Genomic DNA, 13,784 nt, shown 5'->3' with positions numbered 1-13,784 from the left:
TGTTATGAAATATTGTCATTACCAGTGAAAAAAAGTACAACAAATATTAAATGACCAGAAAGCATGCAAGTCAATTTTTCCTACTATAACTGAACAGAGACACCACCAGTTATACCATAAAACTGTGCCGTCTGTCGCCGCAACGACACCCGCTGATAAAAAGTCGCTAACGCAAATAAATAAATGACGGTAATACTGTAGCAATTTTCTTACCTCTCATCGGCAGAAAATGCTGATTACGCTAGGAGAAAATTTTAGTCCACTGATATAGTCAAAATTTTAGCGGTCACGTACTTAAAAGAAGTGGCTGAATACAGCCGCCTTAGGGCACACACATTTGTGAAGTGGTGTGAAGTGGGACGCAAACTCCAATTAGGTATAAGGAACAGCCAACAGGAGAATCCAAGTGATTACCAGTCTGCTGCATGCAGGCTTTAATATAGACATGAATGTCCCCAGCAAGGAATCAAGTACGGCAAGAAACCTCCGTATCAAAACTTCATGCAAGGTAGCGGCCAACGCTTAAACAGCGGCCCAAACTTAATCTGTTCATGAAATGGGTCTAGGAGCCCAGGTCTCCGATGATCGCTACGGTCTCCGAAGATTACTAAAATTTGTAATGAACGAACCTACTGCCAATGTGTCATTCAATAAAAGAAGTTTCGCTGACAGTTGTGTACCTTACTAAAAAAGAATTTAGTCGAGCAACTTGTGAACACATAAACTCGTAAGAGTAGTGTAGGAGAGTCCATATTGAAATAGCACGTGATAAGAAAGGATACCGAGTCTAGAAACTAAGGGGAATAATTACTATCGTTAGAACGTGTATTCATTACTTATTTTCATAGCCTCTAATTATTGAGGGATACAGGAGCAAATTCTTGCATTTTAGGACAGGTAGTTATCGCGAAAACGGAAATTGTTTTCAATGGCTGCTCATTTCCGCATTCTTGAGCAGTCTCCGGTCGTCACAAAGGAAGTGGCACTCTCGCGACTGCTGGAGCTCCGCAGTAATATTAGTGGGTGTAAGATGATGCTCTTGCGACAGGTAGGCAAGGAAATTTGGAAAAATTTGGGCCGAATTCTATTGCAATTTCTGATTGTGTACACACGTTTGCAGTGAATAAAACGGTAGTTATGGCATTTGTTGCAACTTCCTGCGTGTTTTCGAAGTGCGCGTGCGCGCACCTTTTATCGCCTTATCTGGCGATCCTTCAGAGCTTCGGACTATCACCACTAACACGTGCTCCTTCCTATCTTCCTGCCACTAGACTACTTATAAATACGCCCTACACCTATGAATAAACGTTCATTTTTGGTTCTACTGACTACGCTCCTGCTTCCCTGGTCTGACGTTACTGCGAGCACGCCATGGCTACGCAACAGTGGCGACTAGGATGGACATCGCCCATGCAGTGAAAGTCGACACTGAACAGGAACCCACGCAGAACCGAGAAAGCAAGGTTATCATGGCTTACCACCTTCCGGACTTCGAAGAAGGCAAAGATCAGTGGCAGCCGTGCCTTATTAAGATAGAAGCATACTTCGAAGCTAATGCAATTGAAGACTCGACTAAGAAAAGAGCATTGCTGGTTGCCGCTTTAAATTCGCATACGATCCAAGTGCTGGCAGGAAAGGTAACTCCGCCAAACCAAATGCGTTTACGTATGAAGAAGCCGTCAAATTTTTGAGTGAGCATTACAGTCCGAAGAGACACGAAATCACCGAAAGCTTCAAGTTCTTCAGTCGTTGTAAGGCGGAGGGCGAGCCGATTAATGAATTCCTGGTAGACATTCGCCGTATAGCTGACAACTGCAATTTTGGCAGTGCTTTGGATCGCATGCTACGAGTCCGCATTATGTGTGGCATACGGTCAGAAGCCCTGCAGGAGCAGCTACTGGCAAAGCAGGAATTAACGCTACAAGACGCTGAGACAATGGCCCTTGCAGCTGAGGCTGCGGACAGTGGAGTAAAAGGCGTGATCGGACCGGCAACGACACCTGCGTTAAAAGCACAGGCGCATCAGAAGGAAACTCTGCTGGACGAGAGGAGGGCTGCCGCACATTAAGAATGCTCAAGGTGCGGTAGTATGAAACATAATGACGCGTGTTGCTTCTGGTCTAACGCTCGTTGTTACCGCTGTGGACGACAAGGGCACCTCGCAAGGAAATGTAGAAGCCGCGGGGCTCGAAGACAAGGCACGGCGAGGACGGCGCAAACTAACGCCCTCTTGGGGACGGAAACCTCAGCAGACCAGGAACACGAACCCGCCCACATTTGGACTTTGGTATCACAACGAAAAAGCTGTCTGGAACCGCCGATCCGCCGTACATTTGCTTGGGGCGGTGTGCAGCTAAGCATGGAAGTCGATACCGGGTCCCCCGTTTGTGTTATTCCGCGTCAACTGTACGATGAGCGTCGCGGACAGTGGCCGAAACTGAAACCGCCCAGTCTGAATTTATCCTCCTACACAGGACGCCTTCCAGTATTTGGGGAGCTCGAGCTCCGGGTTTGTCATAAAGTGGCGACAGTAAAGTATGCGCTGACTGTGTTGGACTGCGCGGGACTAGGCCTCTGCGGACGCGATTTAATCGAGGCGCTGAACACCGCAGGTGCTCCGGTGGTTCGTTTTGTCGAAGACCCAGCGTCAAGAAAAGAAGCAAGCGAATCCAGTGTGAACAGCATATTCTATGACTACCACGACGTGTTCTCCGAGGAAATGGGACTAACCAAAGGTCCTCCAGCCAGCCTGCACATGGAGGAAGGCACCGTACCCAAGTTCTGTAAGGCCGGACCCATTCCATACGCGCTACGTGAGCGAGTGCCACTTGAAATAGACCGTTTAGTTTCTCTGGGCGTATTATCGTCGGTGGCACACTCTGAATGGGCCACGCCCATAGTCACAGTGCTTAAGAAAGACTGCACAGTAAGGGTCTGCGGCGATTTCAAGGCCACAGTAAATCAAGCGTGTGCAACTGAGCAATACCCTTTGCCAATCATTGAGGATATGTTTGCCCAACTACACGATGGGGACTATTTCAGCACTCTGGATTTACGGGATGCATACAGTCAAGTGGCGCTAGATGACGACGCTAAGAAAGCTAGCGTCATTCACACGCCAAAAGGGCTATTTTCCTACAACAGGCTTCCTTTCGGGATAGCCTCGGCGACCGCGATATTCCAAAGAATAATGGATGAGGTTTTGGCTAGCTATCCAGGAGCGCAGGCTTATCTGGACGATGTGCTCATTTCCGAAAGAGCGAGTGACAGCGGTGAGAGGCTGAAAAACGTCGTGGAGCGCTTCCGAGAGCGTGGGGTAAAGCTAAGGTTCGATAAGTGCAAGTTGCGCAGTCCAGCAGTAACTTATCTAGGACATCGCATCGATCGCGATGGGCTTCATCCGACAGAGAACAACCTTGTCGCTATCATGCAGGCACCCAGCCCATGCAATGTCGGCGAGCTACGTTCGTTTTTGGGTATGGTTACTTTTTACGCGAGGTTTCTGCCGAACATGTCAACCACACTTGCTCCATTGCATCAACTGCTTGAAAATAATGCACGCTGGCAATGGAAACAGCCTTAAAATTTTAGCTTGCATTTGATCGTGCCAAGCAAAACCTTAAAATAGCCAAGGTTGTCGTTCATTTCGAACCTTCGAAGGAACTTAAACTTGAATGTCACGCGTGTACGTACGGTGTGGGACTTGTTTTGTTTCACACGACTGGTAACGATCACAGGCCCATCGGGTTTCGCTCGCGAACATTAACGCAGGCGGAGCGCAAATATTCAGAGCTCGAGCGGGAGGCACTGGGACGAGTATTCGGCATCACGAAATTCCGTGACTACCTTCTAGGTCGGGAATTTACCCTGGTGACTGACCATCAGCCATTGCTGGGCCTGCTGAGATCAGACAAGATGACGCCCCCAATGGCCGCCGCTCGGATACAACGTAGGGCGCTCCACCTGGGAGCCTACCGGTACGGCTACAGTACGCACCAGGACGACATATGCTGAACGCTGACGCCCTGAGCCGACTTCCGCAGCGATCTCTGGAAGCTGACAACGACAGTGAGGTGCCCGAATATGTGCTGTCGCTGAACCAGCTGAATTATGGCGCTGTAACAACGCGTGAGCTGAAGGCAATAACGTCTTCTGACCATGTCCTAGTCGAGGTCAAATGGTACATACTACATGGGTGGCCCAGAAACGCAAACGGAATGACCCGGGCCGTACTGCCGTTTTTTGACCGTAAGCTCGAACTATCCATAGCACATGAACTGGTGTACTGCGGTCATAATACTAACCGAAGCTAGGGAGCGAGTGCTGAATTTTCTACATGAAACGCACCAGGGTTCACCGGCAATGAAATCTGTCGCACGTTCTTTGTTCTGGGGGCCAGGCCTCGACAGAAATATTGAAGACAATTTTGGAATGACCTGAGTGGGAACTAAGGAGCGGTTTAGTAGATCTGGGGTTATACTTCCAGCAGACATGATCGGGACTGAATCGCAGGCGCAAATCTAAGAACTGTAACTCTTCCTCGGAAGGTGCCTCGAAGGTGAATTCCAGCCCTGCTCCCCATTTTCTGAAAAAATTGAAAATGTCAGCCATGCGCGTTGTTAAGCGATCGCGTTCAGTAAACACCAGGTAGTCGTCCACATACCTAACGGTCTTTAGGTGCATTCCCGATAGTTCCCTCTCGAGGTCCCTATCCACGTACATCAAAAATATTTCGCTAAGGACCGGGGCGACGCTTGACCCGATACATACTCCTGCATTCTGTGAATACAGTTTGCCCTGCCAACCTACGACGGTCAAACACAGGTAAAAACGGAGTAGCTCTAGGAAGCTTTCAACTGTCAGACCACACTTCATGACGAAGGCTAGCTCATCATTATCTTCTGTAATGCACATTTTTACACGTTTCAACAGTTTGTCATGCGGGAGGCTGTAATATAAGTCCATGACATCAATACTGAAGGCGACACGGCTTCCTGGGTTGTGATCCTTCAGGAAAGAAACAAGCGTAGCGGAATTTGGAATCCTTAATGGATCATTCAAGCACAGGGACGAAAGGTGTCGTTGCAGAAAAAGTGACACATGTTGTTGCCACGTGTTCTTCTCCGAGACGATTGCCCGAAACGGGACGTCGACCTTATGCGTTTTCGCATTGAAAAATAACTCGAGGTGAAGTTTTTTGCACTTGCCAACCTGTATGCACAGCCGTTCAAGGCCAAGGTTGTTGAGAAGCGTCGCGGCTTGCTTCTTGGTCTCCGCCTCCTTCAATGGTGATATCTCGATGTTCTTGACCACTGCTGCTAACGCTTTTTCTTGGAATTGCTGTTCAGAAAAAACAGCAAAGCCGCCTTCTTTATCCGATTGAACCGCCCTTAAGTCATTCGAACACATCCACTTGGCAATGGCATGTACCGGACTAGGCTTCTTCTTTTCCTCCTTCATGCGATCAAGGACTTGCACACACTCTGTGATACATCGATGTCTTTCATTATCCTCTACCTGTCTTGCAATTGATCTTGACATTGAAAGTTTTTCCGCCTTGTCTAGTCTAGGCTCGAAGGCATGCTTGGGGCCGAGCTTCAGAACGTCAGTTAAGTCCGGCGGGACCTGTTCATCGCAAAAGATGAAAACCTTGCCTTCTTGGGGGTAGTTCCTTTTCTTCTTGGGCGGCAGTCGGGGACGCACTGTACTCCAAAGGAACTCGGTGAGCCGGTCCGACGGTGCGCACCATCCACGGAACGATCTCCCTGCTCTTTGTCCGTCCGTAAGCCCGCAGGCTACCCGCAAGCAATCCTTGAAATGTCGAGCCTGTCGCCAGTACTCCGAGGCCAAGATACGGCACAACCTTCTGCTGTGCCCGACGGATGGTTGCAAAAACCCGCATGCGGCAAGGGCTTCCGAGGGAGCCACTCCTAGCTTCCCGTACCAAGATGCTTTCCTGGCTTGGCAGACACAAACGGCGATGAGTGGCGCGATCACTGCCGGGTTGTAGAAAGGTAAGTTCCCACAAATAACAGCCCGTTGCACAAGAAATATGGCTAAGTAGAACGTTCATTTGGGCGAGTTGGTATAGATGCATCTTTAGTAAAACAGCGCGAACAACGTGGGACAAGATGAAGGAGGACACAGGACGGGCGCTGACTCTCAACTAAAGTTTATTAGGCAACACCTGGTGTTTATAAAGAAAAAATCACGTACACAAAGTACATGCCATGTCACACTAAAAGCGATAAAACAAGAGGCAGAGATGCATACGACGCTCAAATACCACCAAGAAAGGCTATCTCTTTGTCACAAAGAATGACTGACGGTTTGCTGACACAACTGGCCTCTTGACTGATATAAAAGGCTTTCATTAATTCCCGCGTGGTCTGTTCACTGTGCGTATAAAGCACCTTCGTGCTACGCCAGATGGCCGTGCATTTTTCTTTTTCTTTTTCATTACCTCACACTTTTTGCAGATCAATTTCATTACCTCACACTTTTTGCAGATCAATTTCATTACCTCACACTTTTTGCAGATCAATTGCAAGACAGGTGGAGGATAATGAAAGACATCGATGTATCACAGAGTGTGTGCAAGTCCTTGACCGCATGAAGGAGGAAAAGAAGAAGCCTAGTCCGGTACATGCCATTGCCAAGTGGATGTGTTCGAATGACTTAAGGGCGGTTCAATCGGATAAAGAAGGCGGCTTTGCTGTTTTTTCTGAACAGCAATTCCAAGAAAAAGCGTTAGCAGCAGTGGTCAAGAACTTCGAGATATCACCATTGAAGGAAGCGGAGACCAAGAAGCAAGCCGCGACGCTTCTCAACACCCTTGGCCTTGAACGGCTGTGCACACAGGTCGGCAAGTAGAAAAACTTCACCTCGAGTTATTTTTCAATGCGAAAACGCATAAGGTCGACGTCCCGTTTCGGGCAATCGTCTCGGAGAAGAACACGTGGCAACAACATGTGTCACTTTTTCTGCAACGACACCTTTCGTCCCTGTGCTTGAATGATCCATTAAGGATTCCAGATTCCGCTACGCGTTTCTTTCCTGAAGGATCACAACCCAGGAAGCTGTGTCGCCTTCAGTATTGATGTCATGGACTTATATTACAGCCTCCCGCATGACAAACTGTTGAAACGTGTAAAAATGTGCATTACAGAAGATAATGATGAGCTAGCCTTCGTCATGAAGTGTGGTCTGTCAGTTGAAAGCTTCCTAGAGCTACTCCGTTTTTACCTGTGTTCGACCGTCGTAGGTTGGCAGGGCAAACTGTATTCATAAAAGGCAGGAGTATGTATCGGGTCAAGCGTCGCCCCGGTCCTTAGCGAAATATTTTTGATGTACGTGGATAGGGACCTCGAGAGGGAACTATCGGGAATACACCTAAAGACCGTTAGGTATGTGGACGACTACCTGGTGTTTACTGAACGCGATCGCTTAACAACGCGCATGGCTGACATTTTGAAGGTTTTCAGAAAATGGGGAGCAGGGCTGGAATTCACCATCGAGGCACCTTCCGAGGAGGAGCTGCAGTTCTTAGATTTGCGCCTGCGATTCAGTATCGATCATGTCTGCTGGAAGTACAACCCCATATCTACTAAACCGCTCCTTACTTCCCACTCAGGTCATTCCAAAATTGTAAAAAATGGTATTATTAGTTCCTGCCTCCGTAATTCCTTGACAAATATTGAAGAGTTGTCTGCTCTGTGCCAGAACTGTGTGCAAAATCTGCCGATGCCAGCCGTGGCCCCCTCCGTTAACTAGCCTGAAACACGCGAAAGGTGGTCCCGTATTCACATTGACAACGCGGGTCCGATCTGCGGAAAAATCATACTCGTAGAAGTCGACGCACATACCAAATGGCTCGAAGCAGTACCTTTGTCGCACACTTCAACGCAGACTACCATTAACTGCCTTCGTGACATTTTGAGCAGGTTTGGAATACCCCGCACGATCGTCTCTGACAACGGAACCCAGTTTGCCAGTCAAGACTTCGCGTCGTTCTTGGCAAACAACAACATTGTGCACCGTCAATGTGCTGCATACTATCCCCAGTCTAATGGCGCGGCGGAAAGGGCAGTGCGAACTAAAAAAGATGGCCTTCGAGAAATGATGGAAGGAAACCTGGAAGAGAACCTAGTGCGGTTGCTTTTTAACTACCGGAGGACGCCGCGAAAATCGGGTAAATCCCCAGCAGAGCTGCTTTTGGGCTATCAAACACGCTCACGCTTGGACACATGCTTTCCTCCAGCACTTCCGGGACCAAAAGAGAACAACGATGACTGGCTGCCACTACTTGGAACTGAGGTCTATGCCTGCATTTACGGTGCGGGGAGTAAGTGGACGCCCGGCCATGTGAAGACGACGTCGGGAGCGAGAATGGTGACCGTGGAAACGTCGGACGGAGTCGTCCAGCGGCACGTAGACCAGGTCCGCCCGCGAGCAGAAGTACCAGGGGATAACCATGCAGTAACTTCAAGCAGCACACATTGCAGTGAGCCTGACCAAGCAACACAACTGCAGCATCCAGAAACGGTGAGCCCGGATGAAGGCATGACTGCTCGGCGCATCCCAAATGGCACCGGTTCCCAGATCTTCCGGCACGAGATATTCCGGTGGCCCCATTGAATACAGGTGTCGCCCAACAAACTGAGACGCTCAACCAGAGAACGCAAGCCAGTGCAACGCTTTCATTTCTGAGGAGAAAGGAATCTGCAACTTCATGTGTGTTTTCGAAGTGCGCGTGCGCGCACCTTTTATCGCCTCATCTGGCGATCTTTCAGAGGTTCGGACTATCACAACTAGCACGTGCTCCTTCCTATCTTCCTGCCACTAGGCTACTTATAAAGACGCCCTACACCTATGAATAAACGTTCATTTTTGGTTCACTGACTGCGCTGCTTTTTCTCTGGTCTGGCGTTACTGCGAGCACGCCATGGCTATGCTACAGCATTACACTTTACTTTTCAGTGCACGCCAAACTCCTCAGCAATGCCCGCAAAGCAACAAAACGGCGTTCCAGGCGCTGATTGCCTGTCTCAGTGTAGCGCCTTGTAAACCGAACAAAACTGATAATAATTGAAGAGTTATATTTTCTTAAGCGACGATAATCTATCATGCTGAATAATTTAACTGCCAAATACTTACGCAGGGATGCATGATAAATCTCGCTGAGGAGCGCTGGCAAAAGGAAATGCTCAATGAAACACTTTTGCAGAAGAAATTTATGTGTGCAACGTGCATTCAAACACCATATGTCGTGGCCCACAAAATATGAGGCCAACATGAACCCGGCTGTCAAATTCATTACGAGATAATCTGCGGAGCTCTGCCGGATGGTGGACGGCATAGATGGTATGCGGTCGCGGCGATAGCTAAGTAGAACTCTGTGGTTTTTTGCAGGACGACGAAAGATTGCAATTCAAACCTGCGAACATTTTCGCTGCGTAACAGCGCCGGCGAGCGCATTTTGCCCGGGAAAAGAGAGCGGCTTATTCAGAAACTGAAATATTGAAAGGCGGGACCGACGTAAAAGTGCACAGTATAGTAGTAAAATAACGCAGAATGTTTGTTAGGGCACGAGTTGTAAATGTCGCATCCACACATGATGCGAAATTCCCAGAGGCAGCCCTGTGACCATGCTGAGACAAGCGGTTGATGGCAGGTACTGTTCAACGACGTGACTCCCTCTCAGAGAGCGAAACCACGGGAACCCACACGAAGGCAGAGAACCACGAGGCTGGGGCCACGTACTATGTTTTATGTTCTGTTCTCCATATCTTGTCGAAGCACTACAAAATAACTGTGAACGAACCAGCGACAACAAAAATGTTACAAAAGTCTTTGCTCTCCATGAACTCTGCGATTAAGGGAAGGCATTACGAAAGACTATCGATAGCTCAACCCGGAAAGAAGCCAACCGTTTGTTAGCAGTAATGGTCTAATGAATAGTTAGCTTCTGAATGGACGAAGTTTGCAAGAGCAAATTCCTAAGTCTGAAGAAATGAGAAGTGCATTTCCCCTACATGTAAATGTATGGCGTACTGCCATACAAGCCCACGGGCGGTCACCGCTTGCCACAGCAGCTGGGCCCGCGAACAGGGCGCCCGTATGTAGGTATGTGGTAATAACACTCATAGATACTTAAATAAAAAGGAGAGCACCTTAGTCCTAGGGTTGTAAGCACTCCAAACCATGTGCGTACACGTTGGCTCACACCTTCACGACAACGTACTCCACCAGGAATATATGCGTAGGTACACCCACGGTGGTGCTTGCGGTGCAAATCTACCGGAGGGATTAGCCTTACAGAAGCCTCCCGGCAACTGCTCGCTCCCGAGAGTGTTCAGTGCAGCCTGAAGCCTTTCGCTTTACTGGTTTCAAACAACTACGTTGTTCCTTTGTGCATCATCACCGGTTGGTAAAGTCAGGAAAGGTTCGTTTCTTGAAATCAACGGCGTGTCTATCACCAGCAGTAACAGCCGCCTTTTTCTAGGAGGGCACACCTTGGGTTAGAATACGCAAACTGCAAACACAGGTTATCTAGTGAGAGTGCTGACATCACTATCAGATTGGCGTCAGGTTTAAGCAGCGCAGGAAGTACGCATATTGCTCAGAAGCAAGAGTGCCAGCTCCCAGGCGGCGCCAAGAAGATTTTTTTTAGCGTCACATGAACGTTGGTTCCTGCGACAATACGAATGCTACCTTAGGCCGCCTGGAGGCCAGGGTAGTCTCTGCTGTACGCGAGATGAAATCAATAGAAACTTACCCATAGGGGGTCGCAGTTTGCTTCTTCTTCTTCTTACTGTTCTAGCCAAGTGCCCGGTGGATGCTCGTCACGAATACCCCGCTCATTGTCTGTGGCTCCACATGACTTCCGGCAGGCTCTATGAGCGCCAGAATAAAAAAGGGTGGTCAAACCTGGATCTAATAAGGAAAGGTACAGCCATATGTATACGTATCATACGTATTATCTTCAGATGGCTGATGAACTCCGAGAATTCCAGCAGTTTCTAGACGCGTAAAAAAAGCACTTCCTGCCTTTTCATTAAAAAATGCCTGTCTAAAAACAGCTCAGAATACTGCCCTTCCCGCCCTGCTTCTAAGCGCCGATGGAAGTCCCGATGGAACTCATTTTTACATAGCTTCCAGACAGAGTAGACTTTCGGCAGACGCGAAGAGAAGGTAAGTGGGGACCTCAGTATAATGGTGCCTAGAAGCGGAAGAGAGACGTCGGCCTCTCCCCTAACGATAAAGTCCAGTGATAATTCAGTGTCATTGGAGTGGTCTAAAAATGTAGGGCTGATTTGTTTCCTGTAAGTGACACAGAATGGGTCGTCATGTGCCTCAGCAAAGTTTAGTTCCGCGGCTAAAAAGGGGGTGAAAGCCTTGCTCACGATGACTTCCATGTTAGCCTTTGCTGTTGTGGCCGATATGGCGGCTCCTATTGGTGTGCAAAAAGTATGCCCGCAAAAGATGCTCTTACATAAAAATTGTATTTTGCCCAGAGCGAACCACAACGGCTGGAATAGGTGCGCTCCATTGAAAGGCATCCTCTCCGTACTGAGTGGCCTTCCTCAGCATGTCGCTTGCTTGCTTCACCTGCAAGATCACCATGTACACTCATACAAGCAACCGCACATCCGACTCCACAAGCATGTTCATGTCTTCATGATCAACGGCTTTTTCCGTGCTCGTGAAATAGGACGAGTTTTTGACGTTCATCTTTGTCACGGCATCCAGCGGAGCTAGACCACTGTGAAGATAATTCGACACCTGCTACAGAGGGACATCTTAAAAGCCGTTACTTGTCGGAACGACATCTCTGGTCTTAGTACCTTTGACAGTTCGCATATGGCGAGCGGGGAGCATATAAGTAGAGATGAGTGTAAAGGCAGAGCATCCGCCGCGCATGCACCGTGGTACGAATCGTAGTGTCGCACAGTTCTAAACAGGATAAAAAAAATTCGCGTCTCAATTGAATTACATAACCAAGTCTTGGGTGCCGCCTCAGATCGGTGACCAGATCCTACAAAGCACACGCTCACCAAATTACTATTTCACTGCACTGGTGTAGTATTTTGCCACGACCTCCTGTATGAATACTCCAATGAACGCTCTGCCCTTATTCCCAAGCGGCTGCGGATCAAATGATTAAGGCGGCTGTCACGCTTGTGACATTGGGAGAGTGCCAAGCATTTACACATCCGGACAAGCAGCCATAGGAACCTTACCCTGGCAACGTTGAACGTTAGAGCCTTATTCAGTGAGGCCAGTCAAGCAGTGTTCTTCAAGGATAAAGAGGCCTTGAATGGAATTTCATAGGGCTTAGGGCACTTAGGAGGACCGATGGGGCATATACAGTGCCAGATGGCACTGACGTACTTTGCTAACATTAAATTCCTGACCAAAGAAAATTATAAATGGGATTCCTCTTCGGTCAGGACATAGCTGGAAACAGAGAAATTCTTATTATTAAAGAAAGGGTTGCTCTTGTTGTGATTAAGCTTACTAAGAGGTACAAACTAAATGCGCTACGGGCGTACGCGCCTGCATCCAGCCATGATGACCGGACTGTCCGAAGCTTCTATGAAGTTGTAAATGCAAAACACATAGTGCACTGTGCTGATGAGCGAATTTAATGTGAAGGTAGGCATGAAGCAACTTGTAGACGAGGCAGTGGGCGACTATTGCTTAGGCTCTAGGAATAGTAGAGAGGAGTTATTAGCAGAGTTCGCGGAGAGGAATAATGTACAGTTAATGAATACCTTCTTCTGCAAACCTGATAACAGAAAAGGAGGACGTAAAAAAACCCCAATGGAGAGAATAGACATTAAGTATAAATTATACTGTGCGCACACCTTGCCATCGCGCAGGATGTGGAGGCCCTGAGAAAGGGGATGCGACGCAACCACAGGGTTGTAAGGTCTGAAATTAGGTTACTCTTCAAGAGGAAACGGACAAAACTAAGAAGAAGCCCACGAACGAGTAGCGGTAAGAGGGAAAGTAGACGAATTGCGCATATCGCTACAGAACAGATATTCGGCATTAACCCAGGACGATGACGTTTTCCTTCAAGAAATGAACGATAATCTCACAGCCATTATTCCACACTGTTCAGGATGCCGGGAAACTCCTAGGCGACGAAAATTTTATTAAGAAATGCCGCGGCATGAAAGCGTCTAACACCTTATACAGAATATAACTGGCAGAACGGTAAAATCTAATCAAGCGCGAAGCAACCGCAAGTCTGCAGTGCCGAGCTTTTGGAACCCTTCTTCCAAGCGTGCAGCAGCTGCTCGTCTAATGCTCCGGTGATGATTACACTATATACTTATGCGCAGGTTCTGAGGATTCCGCGAAGTGCTATGGAATATTGCTGTGGCTGCTGCAATGCCAAATGGCAGTAGTTCTACTTGGTACAGGCCCCACATGACTGTAGTTCGACTTCGTATAGAGGCCCCACAGCGTACGAAGGGTAAGCGATTGAGATGTTGCGCTCACCTTCCGCTGTTGGTATACTCGCGTTTGTCTAAGGTGGCGAAATTATTCCCTCCGCGAAATTATTCCCTCCGCCTACCTCCTAGGCGTTGGCAGCTGGTTGGAGAACGGCTTGGTGAACAAGTTCACGGTGCTCCTTTCAGGTTCAGGTCGACGGGAGGTCCCGGGTGTCCTGGGAGGTCATCCGCGAAGCCTGTATTACACTTTGCTTGAAGGTACCCGGACGTTGCCTTCATTCCAGTCAGGTGGACGTCGTCAGTCATGATCAGGAGCGC

General features: G+C 48.4%; 1 long non-coding RNA gene and 1 pseudogene across 1 annotated transcript in view; one reads left to right on the top strand and one right to left on the bottom strand.

The window, feature by feature from the left end:
* The window catches only part of LOC144134657 (uncharacterized), a 47,154-nt gene extending 36,320 nt beyond the window's left edge, over positions 1-10,834 (bottom strand). The window contains exons 1-2 of the long non-coding RNA XR_013315195.1: positions 10,778-10,834; positions 9,157-9,189 (exon numbers count right to left, since the gene is read on the bottom strand). This is a non-coding gene — a long non-coding RNA (uncharacterized LOC144134657). The remainder of the gene's footprint in view (positions 1-9,156; positions 9,190-10,777) is intronic.
* On the top strand, positions 3,928-8,637 carry LOC144133611 (uncharacterized; annotated as a pseudogene).
* Positions 10,835-13,784: the final 2,950 nt, after the last annotated feature.

This window comes from Amblyomma americanum, chromosome 5 (genome assembly GCF_052857255.1).
Source record: "Amblyomma americanum isolate KBUSLIRL-KWMA chromosome 5, ASM5285725v1, whole genome shotgun sequence".
Lineage (NCBI taxonomy): Eukaryota > Metazoa > Arthropoda > Arachnida > Ixodida > Ixodidae > Amblyomma > Amblyomma americanum.
Note: the sequence above shows the minus strand (reverse complement) of the source record. Positions and strands in the feature narration are given on the sequence as shown.